Below are 24,612 nucleotides of genomic sequence, written 5' to 3'. Positions count from 1 at the left end.
AGATCATGGAATTTTAGTTTAGAAATTTAGTTAAGAAGCAATAGAAGGCAAGAGATGGAGAAGAAAAGAGACAGAATTCTGGTTGTACAAAATAGTCCAAGAAAATGCATGGAATTGAGAGACAGATGATTTTCTATTGCATTATGGGGATGAAGGGGGATCATTGCAGTTCATTGAATAGGGGTTGAATAGTTGAGGTAAAGGGAGTTGACACAGGTAGATCTGCACTTTTTGACAGTTAAGTGGACCATGGCCTGGAGTCCACCAGGCAAGGATGTCCACCAGAGTTATGTTGCAAAAGCATAGGTGTAAGATGATTTATACCACGCACTATGTGGTGTCCATGTCAGATGAGACAAGGTGGTATATTTGAGAAACATCAGGTATATGAAATTGATGGCATTGGGAAATAGATTGGATTAGGTGGGAAATGAGAGAGAGTGAGAAATCAATGATGACACCTATGAGCTTGGGTTACTGGGAGGATGGTCTTGTTGATAAAATTTGTGGTACTGTGATAGATGCTTAGGATAATGATGATGAACAATAAGGATAAAAATGATAGAAAATAATTAGAAGCATCATTTCAAAAAATAGAGAAAAACAGTTGGAACCAAAAACAGTTTAAATAAAGCTAAGCAAGAAATCCAACTAAGCAAATTCATCCAAAAGCCATTTAAAGGAAGGAGCCAAGATGGCACTGTGAAAGGAAAGAACTACTGGAGCTCTCTCACAAATTCTGTCAGATACCTCTAAAAAAGTGAATCTGAGCAGATTTGAGAGAGATAGAAGCCACTAGTAGACGAAGTGGGACAGGAGTGCCAGGCGTGCAAAATGGCATGAGACCATGCCAAACAGGAGCAGTAGTAGAACCTAGCCAGCACCCTGGTCTGGGAGAGCACTGGGCACACAAAATGTGGGAGCAGGCCCAGGGCAGAAGTACTAGCTATGGCAGCTATCCCCAGGCCTCTCAGCCTAGGACAGGAGAGTGTTGGAGCTATGGGAGTCAGCAGCACAGAGCCTTTGGCTGCAGGAGCAGCTATCCCTGAGGCCTTCAGGCCACAGTGTAAAGATTTGAAACTCATTCACCTTCTTGAACTTCAGGGAGCCATGACAACCAGGTAAAATGGCTCTAACCCTTCCCTTCATCACCCAGATAACACTCCCTTGGGAGAAACCCTGAAATAGAGGAGACAGAAGCAGGGCTTCAGTATACTTTTAGCTTGAAAAGTTGGGAAGGGGGACCTTCTTGTGGTGGTAGAAGGAGCTAGTGCAGGAAGAGAAGTGTCCCAACATCCCTCAGCAGAACAGCAGGAGTTCCTGAGCCCCAGGTTGATGGAGCCAGCAAGGGTCAACACCAAGACCCCAGACATGCCTTCACACATCCAGGGGAAGTGGCAGACACCAGCACAGACAACTGCTGAGACCACCCATTCTGTAACATAGCCCTGGGGGAAAAGGAGACTTCCAGCAGCCACACCAACCCTCCCCCACACCTCACAAAACCAGAAGCCACCGCACACAAATCCAATGAGCAGGCCCACAGTTCCCAGCACAAAAAGCTTGGGACAGAGCTCCCTGAGCCCCAGAAGCAGAGATCAACTTTAGAAGCTGGGGGATGGGGAGGAGGAAACAAATACCATGCAAAAACAGACCAGAAAAACAAAGACTATTGATTCCTGTTATGGAGACAGGAAAGATCAAAATGCCAATTCAGAAGAGGACAGCACTGACTCTATACCCACATTTGAAACCTTAAAAAGGAATGTGAACTGCTCTCCAGCCCAAAAAAGCATTCCTAGAAGAACTAAAGGAGGACTTTAAAAATCAAATTAGAGAGGTAAAAGAGGAAATGGAAAAAATGGGAAAAGATCACTAATTAGAACAAATCTATAAGAAGTAAAATTGGTGAAATGGTTAAAGAGGTTCAGAATATAACTGGAGAGACTGTCTCATTTAAAAGTAAAATTAACTGAATGGAAAAAGGGGGTACAGAAGCTAAATGAATAAAACAATACATTAAAAATTAGAATTGGGCAAACAGAAGCTAATGACTCTATGAGGTATCAAGAATCAGTCAAAAAATCTGAAGAATGAAAAAAATTGAAGAAAATGTGAAATATCTGATTGGAAATACAACTGACCTGGAAAATAGATCCAGAAGAGATAATGTAAGAATTTTTGGTCTACCTGAAAGCCATGACTAAAAAAAGAGCCCACTAGAACCAGAGGGAAAATAGTAACCGAAAGAATCCCCCAATCACCCCCTGAAATAGATCCCAAATTGAAAATTCCAAAGAATATTGTAGCCAAATTCCAGAGTTATCAGGTCAAGGAGAAAATACTGCAAGCAGCCAGAAAGAAACAATTCAAATACAGCAGAACTACAGTCAGGATCACACAGGATCTTGCAGCTTCTACAATAAAAGAAAGGAGGAATTGGAATATGATATTCTGAAAGGCAAAGTTGCTTGGAGTGAAACCAAGGATCAACATCCCAGCAAAATTGAGCATATTTTTTCAGGCAAGGATATCGGCATTCAATGAAATAATGGAATTCCATACCTTCCTGATGAAAAGGCCAGAGCACAATGGAAAATTTGGTTTTCAAACACAAAACTCAAGAGAGACATAAAAAGGTAAGTGGGGGGAAAACCCCTAGTTAATCAATAAGGCAGTAGAAGGGGAGAGGGGAAAGAAAATGGAGGGTGTGGATAGGATGGAGGGAAGAAGTAGCAAGGAAGAAAGGGTAAGATAAGGGAGTGTTGTCATTAGGCAGGGAAAATTGAAGAAGATGGTGGTCAAAAGCACTTTTGAAGACTGGAAGGGAGAAGGTAGAAATAAAAGCATACATGGGTGTGGGGGGGGGAAGGATGGAGAAAAAGACACAGATAGTATTCAAAACTGTGAATGTGAATGGCATTAACTCTCCCATAAAACAGAGGCTGATAGCAGAATGGATTAAATACTATAATCCTACAATATGTTGTTTACAAGAAACACATTTGAAACAGGGGGATACACACAGGGTAAAGGTAAAAGGCTGGAGGAGAACATACTGTGCTGCAGCTAAAGTGAAAAAAAGCAGGGTTAGCAATCCTAATCTCAGACAAATCAAAAGCAAAAATAGATCTAATGAAAAGAAATAAAGAAGGAAATTATATCCTGCTAAAAGGCACCTTTGACAGTGAAGAAATATCATTGCATATATGCAACCAAGTAGTACAGTATACGAATTCTTAGAGGAGAAGTTAAGGGAGTTACAGGAAGTAGTAGACAGCAAAACTATATTTGTGGGGGACCTCAGTCTTCCCTTCTCTGAACTTGATAAATCTAACCTCAAAATAAACAAGAAAGTATTTAAGGAAGTGAATAGAATTTTAGAAAAGGTATATATGATAGACCTCTGGAGAAAAGTGAATGGGGATAAAAAGGAATATACTTTTTCCTCAGTGGTACATGGCACATATTCAAAAATTGACCATGTACTAGGGCATAAAAACCTCACAATCCAATGCAGAAAGCCAGAAGTCAATGCATACTTCTCAGATCATGACTCAACAAAAATTATTTGTAATAAAGGACCATGGAAAGATAAGCTAAAAATTAATTGGAAACTAAATGATCTAATCCTAAAGAAAATGGGTCAAAGAACAAATCATAGAAACAAATAATAATTTCATTAAGGAAAATGACAATAATGAGACAACCTACCAAAAGTTGCGGGATTCAGTGAAAGCAGTTCTTAGGGGAAGTTTTATATTTCTAAATGCTTACATGAATAAAATAGAGAAAAAGGAGATCAATATACTGGGCATGCAACTGAAAAAGGTCAAAAAAGAACAAATTGCAAAATCTAAATTAACTACCTAATTAGAAATACACAACACCAAAAGAGGGATTAACAAACCTGAAATCAAGAAAACTATTGAACTAATAAATGAAACTAAGAGCTGGTTTAATGAAAAAAAACCAATAAAACTGATAAACATTTTGGTCAATTTCCTTACAAAAAGGAAAGAAGAAACCCAAATTACTAGTATCAAAAATTAAAACACTGTATTTGCCTCCAATGAAGAGGAAATTAAAACAATAATTAGTAATTATTTTACCCCATTATAGGCCCATAAATTTGACAACCTTAGGGAAATGGATGAATAGTTATAAATATATAAATTGTCCAGGTAAACAGAAGGTGAAATAAAATGCCTAAATAACCCCACCCCAGAAAAAGAAATTGAGCAAGTCATCAGTGAACTGCCTAGGAAAAAATCTCCAGGGCCAGATCATTTTACATTTGAATTTTATCAAACATTTAAAGAACAATTAATTCCCATACTTTATAAACCATTTGGGAAAATGGGTGAAGAAGGAGTCCTGCTAGATTCTTTTTATGACACAAATATGGTACTAATACCTAAACCAGAAGGAGTGAAACAGAGAAAGAAAATTATAGACCAATTTCCCTAATGAATATTGATGCAAAAAAATTAAATAAAATATTAGCAAAAAGATTGCAGCAACTTATCATGAGAATAATACACTTTGACAAGGTAAGATTTATTCCAGGAATGCAAGGCTGGTTGAATATTAGGAAAACTTTCAGCATAATTGATCATATCAACAACTAAAGTAGCAGAAAACATATGATTATCTCAATAGATGCAGAAAAAGCTATTGGCAAAATACAACATCCATTCCTATCAAAAACACTGGAAAGCATATGAATAAATGTAGTCTTCCTTAAAATCATAAGTACCATCTACCGAAAGTCATCAACAAACATTATATGTAATGGGGATAAGCTAGATCCATTCCCAATAAGATTGGGGGTCAAACAAGGATGTCCATTATCACCCCTGTTATTCAATTTGGTACTAGATATGTTAGCTTTAGCAATAAGAGAAGAAAAAAGAAATTGAAGGAACTAGAATAGGCAAAGAAGAAATTAAGTTATCACTCTTTGCAGATTATATATTTACTTAGAGAATCAAGTAAAAACTTACATGAAAAAAATATAAAAATAACTTTAGCAAAGTTGCGGCATATAAAATAAACCCACATAAATCCTTGGCATTCCTATACATTACCAGCAAAGCCCAACAGCAATAGATAGAAAGAGAAAGTTAGTGTAGACACTATAAGATGTTTGGGAGTCTACCTACAAGACAAACTCAAGGTTTATATGAACATAATTATGAAACACTTTTCACATAAATAAAGTCTACTCTAAATAAATGGAAAAAAAAAACATCACTTGCTCATAGTTAGGCCAAGCTAATATATTAAAAAATGACAATTTTACCTAAATTAATTTACTTATTCAGTGCCATACCAATCAAAACACCAAAAAATTATTTTACAGAGCTGGATAAAACAATAACAAAATTCATCTGGAAGAACAAGAGGTCCAGAATATCAAAAGAATTAATGAAAAGAAATGCTAGGGAAGGTCATACCAGATATTAAGCTGTATTATAAAGCAGCAGTCACCAAAACTACTTGATAATGGCTAAGAAACAGAGTGGTGGATCAGTGGAATAGGTTAGGTATACAATGTGCAGTAGTCAACGACTATAGCAATCTACTCTTGGATAGCCCAAAGTATCCAGCTTTTGGGCTAAGAATTCACTATTTCACAAAAATTGCTAGGAAAATTAGGAAACGTTATGGCAGAAACTGGGCATAGACCAGTTTCTTATACCATATACCAAAATAAAGTCAAAATGGGTTCATGATTTAGGAATAAAGGCTGATACTATAAGCAATGTGGGAGAGCAAGGAATAGTGTATGTGTCTGATTTATGGGAAAGGGAAAAATTCATGACCCAACAAGAGATAGAGAGCATTACAAAGTGAAAAATGGATAATTTTGATTATATTAAATTGAAAAGTTTTTGTATAAAAAAAGCCAATGCAACAAAGATTAGGAGGGAAGCAGAAAATTGGGAGAAAATCTTTAAAACCACTGCCTCTGATAAAGGCCTCATATCTAAAATATACAGTGAACTGAGTCTAATTTATAGTAATACTAGTCATTCCCCAATTGAGAAATGGTCAAAGGATATGAACAGGCAGTTTTCAGAGGAAGAAATTAAAGATATCTATAGGCATATGAAAAAATGCTCTAAATCCCTATTGATTAGAGCAATGCAAATCAAAACAACTCTGAGGTACCACATATCTCCTGTCAGATTTGATAAAATCACAAAACAGGAAAATGATAAATGCTGAAGAGCATGTGGGAAAATTGGAGCACTGTTACTTTGTTTGTGGAGTTGTGAACTGATCCAGCCATGCTGGAGTTTGAAACTATGCCCAAAGGTTTATAAAGATGTGCGTACCCTTTGACTCAGCAATACCACTTCTAAGGCTGTATCCCAAAGAATCACATAAGTGCAAAAAGGACCAGTCTGTACAAAAATATTTATAGCAGCTCTTTTTGTGGTAGCAAAGAACTGGAAATCAAGGGGATGCCCATCCATTGGGAAATGGCTAAACAAGTTGTGGTATATGAATGTAACAGAATACTATTGTGCTACAAGAAATGTGAAAGATATGGACTTCATAATGAACTGGAAAGACATACATGATCTGATGCTGACTGAGGGGAACAGAACCAGAACATTGTATGCAACCATAGACATATTGCTTCTGTGATGACTAACTTTGATAAACTTGGCTCTTCTCAGCAAACTCCAAAGAAAACTCCAAAGCACTCAGGATGGAAAGAGCTATCTACGTACAAGGAAAGAATTAAGAGACTGAATGCAGATTGAGGCAAACTATTTGCTCTCTTTTTTTTCTTCTTGTTTTTTGGTTTTGTTTCTTCTTTCTCATTATATATTCCATTGCTCATGATTCTTCTTTACAACTTGACTATTGTGTAAATAAGTTTAATGAGAAAGTATATGTAGAACATATGTCAGATTCCATGCCATCTTGGGAGGGTAAAGGGAGAGGGAAAGGAGGAGGAGAAAATTTGGAAGTCAAAAACTTGTGGAATTGAGTGTTGAAAACTAAAAATAATCGAAATTATAATTTAAAAAGCCATTTTAGGGTTAAAAAAGGATGACGAATAGAATAAAAGCAGGATGAAACAATCTGTAAAAATTGCTACAACAAATTGTGTACATCAAGAATGGTGCCTCCACCATACTTGAATCCTAACATTACCATCCTAAATGTCCTTATCAAAGAAGTAGAAATGGTACTAAAGTGATTGAAGAGAAAATGATTAGCTCATTTGGTCTAAGTACATGTAAATGATATTCATGCTTGAAGAAAAAATACAATTTTGAGAACACCTGAAGATTATGCAAGGTAACTGAAAGCACACAAGATACCAAAAACTTAGAAAAAATATATATCATGACTTAGTAAGACTAAAAAAGTGAGAGAAAAATATTAACAACTGGTGAAGTATTTACCCTGTTACATTTATCTAAGAGTTTAACTTGCTTCACTTGAACACAACATAGGAATATGTTCAATCAGCATATGAGTATGAATCAAGCAGGCCTTTGCAAGTGGTTTTCAACAATGGACTATCTCCTCATATTTTTTGCTGGCTTAAAGACCCTTTTCCAACAATGTGTCTCCCATTCATACATATATCTCATTGATGATTAATTGAATGACACAATGACATAAATAATCCTGTTCAATAACACCATCTCTTATCATAAACTTTAGGAAAGGCATGCAGCAGGAAGATTTATGGTCCTCAAAGGTGTTAAACAGTGTAATGTAGGGGATTCAGAGACCAAGTTGAAGGGAATTTCTCTGTAGATATTGATGTCCTCAAGATTTTCCTGTTAATAGATAACATTGCTACAGTTGCATTGTCCAAGAACATTGTAAAGCCTTCAACAAAATGATCAAAAGATTTTGATTTGGAAGATAAAATAGATGAAGAATATTTATTGCCCAGAATATAACATAGAATTGGATGGATAGCCTAAATTTTGTCCTGCAGCATGGATAGGTAGGTAGGAAGAGAGATAGATAGATAGATAGATAGATAGATAGATAGATAGATAGATAATATGGGAAAGGAAATACAGATAGATGAGTTATTCCAACATTTAAAGAAGAACAATGCACTGTATTGAATTTGGGAAATTAAAAATCCGTTTTAATAATCTCAAAATTCTTATAAAAAAGTTTCTCTTGTTAGTACTGACATTTTGCAGTTTTGCTGTATGGAAATGTGACATAGAAGATAACAATCTCTAATGAATTAAAAAGAAATCTCACATTGAAAAAAATGGAGAATATCATGATGAAAGTAAGCTACAATGGATAAAGAATGAAGACTTTCACAGAAGAACAGGAATAAAAATGTAATTAAGAAATATATGGAACTTCCAAATGTGGAGGCAAGATAGTAATGTAGAGGAAACAATCAGCCAAACTCACCATTCCCCTCCAAACTACCTCAGATTAACACTTCAAAGCAAATTCTGGAGTGGCAGAAGCAACAAAAGTTCTAGATGGGACATTCTTTGACCTCAAAAAACTTAGGAGGTTGGAATGAGAGATTTGTGGCATGGGGTTGGAGGCTGGTCTATAATCCATGTGGATGCAACGCCAGACTAGGAGGAGATGACAGAGGGAACAGCAGTTTCAGCAGCAATCAACCGAGAGATGGCAAAGATACCTGACAATTGGTCAGCATGAAATTACAAGAGATCCTTGTGCTAGCAGTGCATGCAGGACTGGCAGCTGTATGGCAATTCCATTGGTTGTAGCCACTTCTAGGTCAATGTTGTAAGGTGGATAGGATCACTTTTAGGAAAAAAGAAGCAAGGTTCCTGAGGAACAATATTGCATTCAGTAATAAGGGATCAGGGATGCTGAAGGACAGTATTGATCACAATCCCACTAGATCAGGGGCCTTTCTGGGTAAAGACCAGAGGCCAGGCAAGGAAAGCAGTGAATACACATGTCCTCAGATCACACTACCTTTGAACAGTCAAAAATTTTAAAGCCCCAGAGTCAGCTCTGAAAACAACAGTGTGAAAAAGCCTGAAGCTTGGGATAGTGCTCCTTCCTTTTACCCCCGTGTCAAGAATAGAACATAACTTCAACATAAAGTCAGTAAAGAAATATACTGGAAAATGAGCAAACAATAAAAACCCTGAGTATAAAAAGCTACTATAGTGACAGGGAAGATCAAGACACAAACTCAGAAGACAACAATGCAGTCAAAACAGCTATAAACAAAGCCTCAAAGAAAAAAAATGACTTTACACAAGTCTAACAAGAATTTCTAGAAGAAATTTTAAAAATTAATTTTCAAAATTGAATAAGAAGATAGAGAAAACATTAGGCAAAGAAATGAGAGCAAGAAAAGAAAATTATGAATAAACATTTGAAAGCTTGGAAAAAGAGGCGCAAAAATTACTGAAGAAAACATCTTAAAAGCAGAATTGGTCAAATGGAAAAGGTGTAAAAGATCATAGAAAATAATAATTCCTTCAAAATTAGAATTTGGCAAGTAGAAGCTAATGATTCTATGGGCCATCAAGAAACAGTAAAAACAAAATCAAAAGAATGAAAAAATGGAATAAAATGTAAATTATCTTATCAGAAAAATAGCTGACCTGGAAAACAGATCGAAGAGAGATAATTTAAGAAATATTAGACTACCTGAAAGCTATGATCAAAGAAAGAGACTAGAGATCATATGTCGAAAATTATCAAGGAAAATTGCCCTTATGTAGTATATAACCAGAGGGTTAAACAGGCTTTGAAAAAATCCACCAATCACTACTTGAGATCTCAAAAGTCATACTTGAAGAAATATTATAGCCAAAATCAGAGTTCATAGTTCAAAGAGAAAATATATCAACCACTGAGAAAGAAAACATTCAAATATCATAGATCCATAGTCAAAATCACACAAGGTTTACCATATTAAAGGAGAAGGCTTATAATATGATATACTAGAAGGTGAAAGATCTAGGATTATAACCAGAAATAACCACCCCCCCCTAGCAGAACTGAGTATAATCATTCTGAGGGGAGATGGAAATTTAATAAAATAGAGGAATTCCAAGCACTCTTAATGAAGATACCAGAGCTGAATAGAATATTTGACTTTCAAATACAAGCCTCAAAAGAAGCACAAAAACATGAAAAAGAAATTGAAAGGGAATCATAAAAGGTTAAATTGTTTACATTTTGATATGGGAAGATGATACACATGATTTCTAAGAACTTTATCACTATTAAGGCAGTTAGAAGTATTCCAAATAGACAGAACTTGGGAGTGAGTCAATTACATTAGTTAGAATGATATAAAAAAGTGGATGGGCAAGGAAAAGGAACGCTTTGGGAGAAAGGTAGAGAAAAATGGGGGAGGGGGAATTATCACACATAAAAGATTTGCACAAGGAAGCAGTTTTTCTGTGAGGGGAAAATGGGGAAACAATACTTGAACCTCACTCTGATCTAAATTGGTTCAAAGGGAGAAAAAATCCACACACAAACACATACACTCCATTGAGTATAGAAATCTATCTTACCCAGTAGAGAAGTAGGAGGAAGGAAAGGGGATAAGACAAAGGGAGGGGTTGATAAAAGGGAGAGAAGATAAAGCAAGACAATGTTCAGAAACAAAACAGACATTAGAAAAGGGATAAGATAAAAAGCAAACTTATAATAAACAAGGAGATATAACGGAGGGAAATGCCCAGTTATTAATCATAACTGAATGTTAACTGGATGAAATCACAGAAAAAGTGGAATCAGATAGCAAAATGGATTCGAAACTAGAATCCAACAATGTGTTGTTTAGAAGAAATACCTTTAAATAGTGAACTAAAACAAGAGACTGGAGCAGAATCTATTATGCGTCAGCTGAAGTAAAAAAAAAAAAGCCAGAGTCAGCAAGCATGATCTGAGATAAAGCAAAAGCAAAAATAGACCTAAATAAAAGAGATAATCAAAGAAAATGTGTCCTGTTAAAAGGCACCATGGAAAATGAAATAATCTTTATATTAAATGTATATGGAACAAAAGGCATAGCATCCAAATTCTTAAAGGAAAAGTTAAATGAATTACAAGGGGAAATAGGGGGTGAAACTATACCAGTGGGTGATCTCAACATTCCCCTCTCAGAACTAGATGAATATAATCATAATATAAATAATAAAGATTTAAAAGAAATGAATAGCATATTAGAAAAAATACATATGTTAGACCTCTAGAGAAAATTGAATAGAAATAGAAAGAAGTACACTTTTTTCTCAGCTGAACATGGCACCTTTACAAAAATTGACCATCTATTAAAGCACAAAACATCACAAACAAATGCATAAAAGCAGAAATATTAAAGGCACCCTTTTCAGACCATAATGCAATGAAAATTTCACTTAATGAAGGGCTGAGAAAGCATAGATTAAAATTAATTTGCAACTAAATAATCTAATACTAAAGAATAAGTGGGTCAAAGAACAAATCAAAGAAAGTATCAATAATTTCCTTAAAGAGAATGACAACAATGAGATAACATACCAAAACTTGTGGAATTCAGACAAAGCAATAATTAGAGAATATTGTATATCTATAAACATGCGACACTAAGAGAGGAGTAGATCAATGAATTGGGCATATAGCTAAGAAAAAAAAAACGAGAAAAAAAGCAAATTTTACAATTCTTAAACACAAGATAGATATCCTTAAAATTAAAGGAGATTAATAAAATTGAAAGTTAAATATCCATTGAACTAAAAAATAAAACGGAGCTGGTTTTATGAAAAATCAAAAAAAAATAAACTATTGGTTAATTTGATTTTTTTCAAAAAAAAGGATGAAGAAATCAAAATATGAGTGTCAAAAATGAAAAGGGTGAATGCACCACCAAGTACTATGAAATTAAAGCAATTAGTAGGGGGTTATTTCACCCAATCATATTCCAGTAACAATGGCACTCTAACTAAAGTAGATGAAAATTTATGAAACATTAAGCTGCTCAGATTAATAGAAGAAAGAAAAGAACATTTAAATAACCTTATCTTAGAAACAATAAATTGAACATGTTTTAAATGAATTCCCTAAGAAGACATCCTCCAAAACAGATGGATTTACAAGTAAATTCTACCAAATTTTAAATGAAAAACATATAATCTCCATACTTTATAAACTATTTAAAAATAGGTAAAGAAAAAAATCCTGCAAAATTCCTTTTATGACACAAACATGATTTTGTTACTATACTGGGGAGAGCAAAAATGGAATAAGAAAGCTAATGCCCAATTTCCTGAAGAAATAATGGTGCAAAAAATTTAAATGAACTAGTAGCAACTAAATTACAGAAATATATCACAAAGATGATAGACTATTACCATTTGGAATTTATACCATAAATGCAGGGGTGGTTCTATATTAGGAAAATGTTAGGCACAATTGATCATATTAATAATAAAAACAAGGAAATCATATGATTATCTAAATAATTGATAATATATGTCAGTCTTATTAAAAACACTAGAAAGCATAGAAATCAATGGAACCTCTCTTAAAATGATAAGTACTATCTATCTAAAACCATCAGTAAATACTATCTATAATGGGGCTAAGATCAGCAGTGAATCAATGGTGCCCACTATTACTATTATTATTCAATATTGTATTAGAAATGAAAACAATAGCAATAAGACAAGAAAAAGAAATTGAAAAATAAAAATGGTCAACAAGGAAACAAAATTATCACCCTTTGAAGATTATATGCAATATCCTTAGAGAACCCTAAAGAATCATCGGAAAAACTAGAAACAATTAACAACTTCAGCAAAGTAACGAGATCTAAAATAAACCCACATAAATCACCAGAATTTCTCTACGCTACTAACAAAGCCCAGTAGGAAGAGATAGAAAGAGAAATTCCATTTCAAATAATCGTAGATATTATAAAATAATGAGGGGTTTATATACCAAGACAAACACGAAAATATATGAACACAATTACAAATCACTTTTTGCATAAAGACAAAGGCAAGCATTTGGAGAACTATCAAGTGCTCATGGGTACGCCAAGACAATATGACTAAAATGACAATTCTTACTAACTTGATTAACTTATTAAGTGGCATACCAATCAAACTTCCAAAGAATTGTTTTATGGAGCTAGAAAAATAACATAGTTCATCTGAAAGAACAAATGTTGAAGAGTATGAAAGGAATCAATGGAAAATATGTGAAGGAAGACAGCCCAGCAGTCCAAACCTCAAAATATATTACAACGTGGTAATCATTAAAGCAGTCTGGTATTGGTAAGAAATAGCAAGTGAGTCAGTGCAATAGATTAGTAATTGTGCTCATATAGTCCCTGTCTTTGTATCGGTATGTAGACTCCCAATTATTCCATATTGTCTTCATGGATCCTCCCAACAGAAGATAATATCTCCCTCTTCCATAAACTTCTCAAAGGGTTGGGAAGGGAGAACTAAAAGGGTGAAAATTCATTAATTTTCATCAAATGGTGATTTCTTACTCCAAAAGTTTACTGCTATTTACTGCTGTGTATTGTGTACCTAAACTGTATGTGTGTGTATACATATACGTATGTATATATTATATATATATATACATATATGTGTGTGTATATGTATTTATATATATGTGTGTGTGTATATATGTATATATGTGTATATATAGGTATATATATACACACATATATATATGTATGTATATATATATATATGACTTAGTACTGCAAAATCACAAATAAACAAAGATATTTAAAAACACATACACAATATATATATTGTATCATATAGTCAAAAATCATTGGTGTTTTTATTTAATTTAAATCTTAATGTGTTTTTAAACAGTGTGGGTGGCATACTGTGTCCTTATATTTCTATCAACCAATGGTAGTCAAAAGTAGCACCATAATAAAAATAATTGGGATACTTATGTGCTAAGTAGTGCCTCAGTTTCTATTGATTTAAATACCAATTTAGTGAATCAAGAGGTAGCCCTAAGTCAAGAAGCCCTATATGCACCTCCGGCCTCTGACTCTTACCATTTATTTAAACCAGGATTGCACTGTGATTTAAAACACTGCATGTTGGGTAGTTGGAGGAGCTTTTCCTTAGATACCCTATTCACCACCTCATTGATCATTCCAAAAGAAAATCATGTTTCTTCCATAAGCTTCTCAAAGCGTGTTGCAAAAAGCTTTCCTTTGTAATTGTTCTTTAAACTATGGTTTAATGTGACATTTCCCCCTAGAGAGTTTTAAGATCCTTAAGAAGAAAGTCTATAATATGTGTCACTTTGCTGTCCAGTGCCCAACATGGTGACTTATACATAGTAACCAAGTAATAAATGTCTTTCACTTGTTGAATTGAGTGTAAAAATAAATGGGAGATTTTTAAAACAAGTTTTATTGATACTTTCTGTTTCTTACATCACTATAGAATCCCATGTATCCCTCCATCCCTCTGTTTGAGAGCCTTCCCATATGACAGATATTTTTAGAAAGAAAAAAGTCAGAACAGCCAATCAATACATTGAAAAAGGACAAAAACATGTACAGCAGTACTGCCAATTATATGTAAAGATAGTTTTCAACATTCATTTTTAAGATTTTGAGCTTCAAATTTTTCTCCCTCACTCTCTTTCCACCCTCCTCCCCATGACAACAAACATTATGATATAGCTTATAAATGTACAATTATGCTAAACATTTCCATATTAGACATTTTGTGAAAGAAGAATCAGATCAAAAGGGAAAAATCACAAAAAAAGAAGAATGAAAACAGTACATTTCAATTTGCATTCAGACTCCATAATTCTTTCTCTGGATTCAGCCAGCATTTTCCATCATGAGTCTTTTAGATTTGCCTTGGATCATTTTATTATTATGAACAGTTTAATAACACTGGGGCATGGTTTCAAATTGCTTTCCAATATTTTTGGACCAGTTCGAACCTCCACCATCAGAGTATTAAACTCCCAGTTTTCCCACAGACCCATCAGCATTCTTTTCCATTTTTTGCCAATTTTGCTGTTCTGTTGGAGGTGACAACACATAATTTCTTGAGTATGTTAGTATTTCATTACATTCATATTTGTTTAGTCATTCCCTAATTGATAAACACAATTGGTTTACAATTCTTAGTTATAATAAAAAGTACTGCAATAAATATTTTGCAATGCATGGGAACTTTTTTTTCCCTTACCAGTGGTTTCTTTGATGCATAAAGCTAGTAATGGAGTCTCTAGTTGAAAGGATATGAACATTTTGGTTACTTTATTTGCATAATTCCAAATTGAATACCTTTAAGTTTCTGTCACCTCCCAATTATGCCAACTTTATATTTGTGTCTATCATTCCACAGTTGCTCCAAAATATTCTGTTGCAATTTTTGGTTATTTCTTGCCAATATTCAGGGTATGAGGTGAAACCTCAGAGTTATTTTGATTTGCATTTCTCTTAATCATAGTGATTTGCAGCATTTTTTTAAATTTGGCTGTGAATACTTTGCATTTCTTCTTTTGAGAACTGTTCATGTCCATTGAACATTTATCTATTGAAGAATGATTACTAGTTTTACACACACACACATACATAGACAAACATATATACACCATATATTTATATAAAATGTACTATATATAAATATATATGTCTTTGCTCATACATCTTAGATATTGTTTATTATCTTAGATAAACTCTTAGAGAAATTTGATATAAAGATTGGTGACTTGTAGAACTTGTTACTGAACTGAATCATTTCTGAATTGAAATTGAACCACTAATCCAATATAAACACTTTAAGATAGAATTTGAAGCTTTGGGAAGTTTTTTTTTGTCTGTGTGTGTGTGTGGTTGTGATCAGTGAATTATTTTAATTGGAACTTCATTTTCTATGTTCAGAAGTTGTGGACAATTCTCTTTTATTATTTTCTTTATCATGATATTAAGGATTTTTTATTTACTCATGCTCTTCTGAGAGATCTATCATCCCTAGATTTTCATCATTATCCACCTGTTTTGCTTGCCTATTGAGCATAGTTTCTGTTATTGTTATGGGAATTTTTGTTTGTTTGTTTGTTTGGGAGTCAGTTGCTTCTTCCAGCTTTTCCTTCATTTTTGTATATTTATGTTACCATTTACATTTATATGGTGCTTCTGAGTTAAAGCTATCTATAGGCTTTTGCTCCTGAAGGGGTTGTGGCCAAGCTGGCTGTCAAGGCCTGAGCAAGCTTCCACAACCTGGAGCCAGGTCACAACTCTATGAAGTTGTTAAAGATGGAAAGGTAATTGGAGGATAGGGCTTTGTTTATATCTAACCCTATGTCATTTTCTTGGGCCTACTAGTGCAGATTCACTGCCCGTAGCTTGGGAGCTGGAGGAGGGCTGCTCAGTGATCTGGAGCTATCATTAAGACATAATTTCTGTTTTTTATATGTTTGAGAGGTTGTGAAGATCACAGAAAATGTGGTGTGCCATCTAGTTGTTCACATGACCAGAGATTTTAGATAGGAGATTCTGAAGAGAACTTGAACAAAGCCTTAGGTCCCCTGAAGTATATAAGATTATTGATCTTGCTTTCAACCCATGCTCACATTAGCAGGGAGCTAGCTAGAGCTTATCAAAGTTTATCAAAAGCAAGTGTAGATTTTCTGATAAATTTTAAACTCTATGGGAAATGCCTTGAGATATTACCAGACTTCCTAATGTGCTAGGGAATGCAGTCCATCCCTTTTTCATTTTTTTTGTATGAGGGTTTTAGGGTATTCAGGATTTGTAATAATTTGTCCTATATCCACAGTCTTTTGAGGAGCAACCCTTATATTTTGGTCGGAGTAGCTCTATCTTCCTATCCTTGGTACTGCCTGATGGCAAAATTACAAGTAAACAATTAAATTAAAAAAAGAACAATATGTTGTATCATGAAGTCAAAAAACATTGGTGCTTTTATTATGTTAAATTTTAATGTTTGTAAATGGTGTGAGTGACATAATCTGCCCTTATGTTTCTATTAACCAGTGTTGTTCAAAAGTAATACCAAAACAAAAAAAAATGACACATAATTAAGAGTGAACACACTATACTTATAACTCAATCAGGACTAAATATCCTTTCCCTCTCCCTGACCCCTACACTGAGTAGATACATTAGGATACTTCTGGCTATTGGCAGTTTCCACAGCTTAGTATCCCAATTTAGTTTTCAGAATGAGGTCACCCACAGAACTGTTAAAAGATGTTATTTAGATAGTAGCCTATAAGTACTCAGAGAAGGATTTCCTCCTGCTACCAAATGTTAAGAGAAAATGAATTATTTTCTTGTTGTGCAAGCTCTGGACTTCAATATCTAACTGATTTGTGGATGAGTTAGAAATTCATTTATTTTTTTTCTTTTTGGCATATAATTAGTATTTTATATATGTGTGTGTATATATAATATATATATAAATTATATATATATATATGTGTGTGTGTGTGTATGTATATATATATATGTATGTGTATATATATATATATATATATATATATATATATATATATATATATAGTGTGTGTGTGTGTGTGTGAAATTCCAATGGTCAATTTTTTTAATTAATTGTCTGTTTTATTTTTAAAGTGTGCCAATTCAATTGTTACTGAAAAGACCATGAGTGACAGGCATTTAAATCAATGGAAGACATGCATACATAAAGGTATAGATATGTATGTATATATGGGGGAGTAGGGGTGAAAGTGGAGAGGAAGGGACAGGGAGAGAGGAAGAGAGAGAGAGTGCCAAGAGAATGGGGGGCAACATTTTGTTTAACAATAAAAACAGCAGCTTTTGAATAGGTAAAGGTAAATATTTTTTGTGATGTCACTAGTTTCTGCCCCCTCCCCCGAATTCCTGATATTTTCTTCCATATAAAGGCAAAAAGGAACCTTAGATAGATTGTAGAAGTCTAGGGAGAGGATAAGAGTATAAGGAAAAAGGTGTAAGGAATGATATTTGCAGCTATTTTTTCTGCATATTGGTTTAGTTTCATTAATATTCCTTCCTCAGTCAATGTTCAGCAATATGCATTTGCTGTACAAGCATTCAAAACACTGTTGTAGGTTCTATGGAAAAACATAAAGGACCAGTAATAACTATACTCACCATGGCAATCAATCTACTGAGACATTATTTTTGCTTGTACATCAAAGAATGATTCTTTTAAAATTTTATTTTTAAGTTCTTCTTCTATAATAATGAGCACATTAGGCTGTCTTGGCACTTTCTCTTCAGTTGCAGGAGAGAAGTTCTGACGAGTAAATGTCAAGGAAGATTAAGCATTATATCTAAAATTGTTGGCATACAATAAAAATATTGATGATTCGATTCCACATCACTTACTTCATCATGAGTGCAACGATCTTGAAGAATTTATATAAAGATCAATATTTGCCATCTAAACACTTCTTTCTTGGCTTAGTCTCTCCCAAGTATCACATTATCATATGCTGACAGGAAGCCAACAATGGCTCTATGTGAATAATATGACTGAGCTGTAGCACAGCAATTCTGGTCCATCTTAATCAATGCAATTTTTAGGTGAGAAAGCTGAAAAATAGAAAAATACCATCATTTCAACTGGAGAAAGAATGAAATGAAGCAATTAATTTATAAGCATCCACTTAACTCAGGAAATTATTTAAAGAAAAACATTTCGAGAATTACTGATTAAAAGCAACAACAACCACAATACACCTGGGATGTCATCCTTTCTCCATATCAAAAACTGAAATCAAATCAAAACACAGACCTGACTGACCAATGGGAAGTATGAAATCAATTGGACTTTGCTAACTAGTTTCTTGTTTGCAGGCACAGTCTCTTTATGAACTCATTTCACTGAAGTGTCCAATTGCAACTCCTCCTAAGGCAGGTACTCATCGTGAATTACTATTTTTTCTTGAGTATGTGACAGACGTGGACAGCCGGTGGAGGAAATGGAAAATTTGGATAATGCATAGAATTAGTTCAAAGGGAAAAGGGAATGGAAAGAAGGGCTACTCAATCAAAGGTCAGTCTCCACTCCCTGTAGTTTATTATGTGCAGGAATCTGAGTCAGGATGATCCTGATATACCTCCAATGCAAGGAGTGTGCCTTGGGAAAATATCCAGCCAGTGAAACCAGGGAGGAACAAAGAGTAAGAAGAGAAACCAGAGACAAGTGATTAGAAATACAATGGAAAAGCTGAATTACCAAAAATTCAAGAAAGAAAGCATGAATTTAAAAAAAAAATTTTTAAATGTTCACAAGCAGAAACACAAAATGAAAAAAATTGTAAAGACAGAAAAAGGAATGAATAAAACCTTTTTAAAAAGTTCAAAACATTTTAGATATTATGATAATAGATACTATATGGTGAAGGAAAATTAACAAAAATTACCCAATGGAAAAAAGATAATTCTGCATATCTACACAGCATTCATGTAATAACAGTTCAGAGAACTCTACATTTATTAAACAGAGAAAGAAAGGTAATCCCCCTCAATACTTTCTCCTCATCTGCCCAATCCAACACACACACATATGTATATGTACACATACACACACATGACCGCACACACATGTGCACACACAAACCCCACTCTTGCCTTGCACTTAGAAGGATATTTCCTTGCTGCTTGAATAATGTTTAACCTGACTCAGTCAATTCAGTCTTAAAGTGAAAAGTAAAAGAAATATGTATTACTATTTCAATTAGAGAAACAATGTCGTGTGGTAACTTATCCATAGGCGTACACTTAAGTAACAATGAAACTCTATTCATTCCATTTTGGTAAAACAAAATAAAATAAACAATAATAAGATACATAGACAGACAGACAGAGAGACGGACAAATAGATAGACAGACAGAGAGACAGATAGATAGATAGATAGATAGAGAGAGAGAGATATCTTTTCTCATCAGATACCGATGAAGGAGGTAGTACACTTTAATAAATCAAACACTTAACTACGATACATGACTTCTGGTGCCAACTCTGACCATAGTTACCTATATGACATTGGCTACTCATTTGCCTCCTGTGAGACACAGTTTCCTTATCTTTGAAACTGAGTTTTACAATAGGTGATCATTGAAAAGTAGAAGCAAAATAGAGAAAATAAGAACATTGTTTCGACTCCTGTCTGTCACACCTGAAAGTTGACCCTTATTCAGTTGTTCATATTATCTGTCTGCTTCCATTTCCTCACCTATTAAATGGCGGTGATAACAATACCTAACACCCAAAACTTGGGGTTACAGGAATCAAATGAAATAATATTGGTGCACTGGTCAATGATGGTTTAATCTTTACAGAATGCACAATAGGAACTCCTGGTTCCAATCTCCATAACTTTGATGAGCCTAATTTCAGGCATTTATAAAGGAAGGGCCTTTCTCCCTTCCCGCTGTACTTCAGAGAATAGGCAGGTGACTTGCTATCTCTTTCCTGTCAACTTGTTGCACTGGGATTAAAACAAAAACCAAACAAACCTAGAACTGGCTGCTTAGCCAGAATAATTGTAAATACTAAAAATTTCAAGTAGGTAATTACCTTCTCTTCACTAGTAGCTTTTGACTGAGGTGGAAAAACTGTTGTGGTCCAGTGACTGGATGTGAGTCCTTAGGCCCTACCTTGCAGTCAGTTGCTATTTTGGAGGGAATATGAGATGTTCTTGTTTCTTTGGGCTTCCATGTTTAGTTTTTTTTAATCATAAGTGAATGAGTTGATGAAGAAAGAACAGAACGGGTTATGACCTTGTAGGCTTCAAAATTTTGGAAGAAACATCAGAGGTCATAGAGTTCACAAGAGAATCTACTGATAGCCATTTTGGATAAATCTGTTGAGGAGGCAGCCTGGAAGAATAGCTTGCTTCACACAGCTCAATGTGAATCTAATGGGAAGTTGAGATATGATGTCCAGTAAGTTAGGGAGCAACTCGTCCATCAGGCATGCCATTCAGAGGACTGAAATTGTTAGCAACCCTGTGAAGGAAGAAAGGGACTTCAAAATCCAGGCAATATCCCTTAGACACGTTTGTCACCTACGTGTATATTTCAGTTTCAAGTTTGGGTCAACTCTTATTTGTAACCATGTACATGTAAAGAAGGGACAGTGTACCTCAGTCTGTGAGAGGAAATATCTTGTACCCACCACTTTCAGTTTGAGCCTACTCTCCAAAAGCACTAGATATGTGCAAGATGGGAGAATCAGCTTGGGCTGATATTCTGGTAACTTCTGTCCTTGCTACACCTTTTTCATTAAATAATCTTTTATAAAAACTAATTGACGCCTACAGATTGAGTGAGATTGGGGATCCTTTGGATTGTTAATTTTTATTGGGGAGCATACCAAATGAGGGTTCATGAGTAATAGTGTTAGAAAATCACTACCATCAGGTTTATCTAATGATTGAACTCAGAACAGAGAAGGGGTCAAATAGCATCTAAGAGGTGCATCCCATAAGTGCAAGTGGAATTGAGAAGAGTGAATCCAGAGGAGATCGTGGAAAGAGCTTGGAAAATCTTAAAGCATTATATAAATATTTGTTATTATTAATATTCTCACCATTATTACTAATAAAGGTGAGAATAATAATGATGTCCCTCCTACTCTAAATTTTTCGACTCTTGGTACCAGTATGAAAGTTAGAAGTAAAGATATCTGTGTGGGGCCAGGGGTATGGAAATTAGGAACAAGCATTAATTAACCAGCTGCTATGTGCCAGGCACTTTGTTAAAAGCTTTGCAAATATTATCCCATTTGATCTTCATAACAATCCTGGGAGTAAGTGCTATTATTATCTCAGTTTTACAATTGAGAAAACTGAGGCAGACAAAGATCAAAATGACTTGTCCAAAGTCACATAGGAAGTTTCTGAGGCTAGACTTGAACTCGGATTTCTTCCTACTGTGTGACCTAACTGCTTGTGCCAGGGCAGGGATGGGGTTGGGAGAGAGAATGTATGCATGTCTGTGTTTCTCCACTCTCAGCAGAGCTGATACTACCAGCAAAAGTATTGCCTGACTAAATATACATCTATCAATTTTCCTGAGACCTAGCAAGTATTCTGGAAGATGCTAGAAATGTTCATGCCATAAAGTCAATATAAATGTCCATCAGTATCTTCTATTAATTCTAACTTTCCCATTCTAGAAACAAGATGTTGTCTTCATGATACATCATCCCAGTAAATATTACAGCTAATAGAGCCCCATTATTTATACAGCACATTAATATTAATAATGTATAATTTATGTTAATATTAATAATGTATAAAATATGTCCTGAAGTAAAAAAAAAGCATCCCTACTATAATTTTTCAGTAAGATGCATCAATAAAGAAGAGATATTTAATGAGTTTCAAGGAGGAAATTCATTTTTCTTTTCATCACCATAATCAGTTAATTAGAACTATAATTAAGCATGAGCTGGAAAAGAAGCACCATCATTAAGAATTGCCCACCATTTTCCATTACATTGTCTTATTTTCTAAAGTTGACACAGTCATGGGGGCAGGAATTCTATTTAGAGAGTGAATATTTTTTTAAAAAAAGATTTTTAATGGATTCTGTTTTTTTTAGCTTGTTGCATGAGATCTTTTAAACTAAATACCAAGAGAGTAAACTCCATAAAAAGCAGTTATTGGAAGAGGGTTCAAGTCTTGGTTTTGGCAATACCAAATAAATAATGATGGTCAATTACTTAAGCTTTCAGTGGGAGAATTATGTGACAGAATTAATAGAACTCTGGACCTTGAATCAGGAAGATGTGAGTTCAAGTCAAGACTCTGATCCTTCCTGGCTCTGTGACTCTGAATGAATCACTTAATTTATCTTTGTTTCAGTTTCCTCAACTATAAAAGGAGGATAAGAACCTCACTTTGGGTCTGGTCATTTAACGGGTTCTATATGGACTATCTTCACAACCATCTGTCATATCTTTTTATTTCATTTCTAATAATATGCATGCCTGTCTCCCAGGGTTGTTGTGTAGCACTTAGCTCAGTTCCTGGCACATAGTAGTCAGTCAATGAATTATTCTTTCCTTCAGTGCCCCAAGCAACTCATAAAACTATATCACAGAAAAGGTAGCAACTGGAATTGGAAATCATACTTCTATAGGGGACAAGTTCTAATATGGAAACATTTATTTTTTTAAATTACTGTTACCTTTGGGAATAAAATAGAGATATGGCATGGATGAGAGTAAATTTAGATACTATAGAACTTGCTGAATGATAAAATCCAAAAAGTGGTAATTAAATCACTTGATTACAAGTACAATAAAAACCAATAGGATACAATGCATTTCAATACAATACAATCAACATTTGTTAAGGCCCACTATGTGCCTGGCATTGTGCTAAGTACTGAGAATACAAATAAGAAAAAAAAAAACCTCTGACTTCCAAGAGCTTACAATCTAACAGGGGAAGAAAACACACAAAAATAAGTTGAAAAATTATATGTGGGGGGGAGGGATGATGATAGTGGAGTTGAATCCAAGCAGTATAGCTAGTGGGAAATGACTGGACTGTGATTCCTTTTTAAATGTAGTTTTTGAGAAGAATTTTTGACTCTGCTCTCAAGCCCTCTGAGGTAGTGATGAGACATACATGCCACAGTTGAAGCAATCTTGAAAATGAAGAGTTTCCTGAGGAGTATGATGCAAGTGGAGTTGAATCCAAGGAGCACAGGAGGTGAGAAGTGAAAGATAAAGTAATGGCTCAAGAGAAGCATTCTTGACCCTGAGATGGTGAAGAATGTTGCCAATGACTTATATGAAGCTATAAATAGAGTTTTCTTGCCAAATTTAAAGATCATATGAAGCTGGGAAGTCTAGTGGATATATTAAATGATAGAATCAGCATGTTAAAAAAGTGACATCAACACATAAAAATGATGGTGACTCTAATAAGGATAATCGTAAAGTTCTACATGGATCCAAAAATCAACTTCACAACTACATTAGGCAAGAAGTTTGGCTAGATAATTATTCATTTAAATAACATCTGTGGATTTTGGTACTCTACAAGATAAATAGGATTTAATGTAGCATGACAGCAAAAAAGAGCTAAAGTTATTATAGATGGGGTTAGGCCATACATACATGCATGAATACATATCACATATACACACACATATAAATACATAATATATGTATTCTAGAACAAGGGAGGCATACTTATACTGTATCATACCTTACCCAAACCATAGCTAGGGTTCTATATTTAGCCCTTGCTGCTATTTTTCAAGTCACCAAATGATAAAAAAAATGGATGGTATGATTTCTAGAGACTATGCAGAAAGAGAATAATTTGAAGGTACTACAGATTTATAGCCTGGAAAATGGAGCACTTTGAGTGCACATGATAGGTTTCTAGTAACTGAAGAAATGCCACATAGTAATACTAAATTTTATTGATTGTCCCCAGAAGACAAAACAATGAGTGAGAGTTGTAGGTGGTATATATAAGGGGAAAAAACTTTCCTTTTATGGCCCATGTGGGAATGCAATAGACTCAAGAGTTAGTGGATTATTCCTTACCCAGGATCTTCAAGCATATGCAGGGTCTTAAGGCATATATTTATCAATGATG

The 24,612-nt window shown here is 34.5% G+C and overlaps 1 pseudogene; it reads left to right on the top strand.

Annotated features, from left to right (window-relative positions):
• Positions 1-948: 948 nt before the first annotated feature.
• The window catches only part of LOC118837338, an 88,031-nt pseudogene continuing 64,367 nt past the window's right edge, over positions 949-24,612 (top strand).

The sequence above is a fragment of the Trichosurus vulpecula genome, chromosome 2, assembly GCF_011100635.1.
Source record: "Trichosurus vulpecula isolate mTriVul1 chromosome 2, mTriVul1.pri, whole genome shotgun sequence".
NCBI classification, from domain to species: domain Eukaryota; kingdom Metazoa; phylum Chordata; class Mammalia; order Diprotodontia; family Phalangeridae; genus Trichosurus; species Trichosurus vulpecula.
Note: the sequence above shows the minus strand (reverse complement) of the source record. Positions and strands in the feature narration are given on the sequence as shown.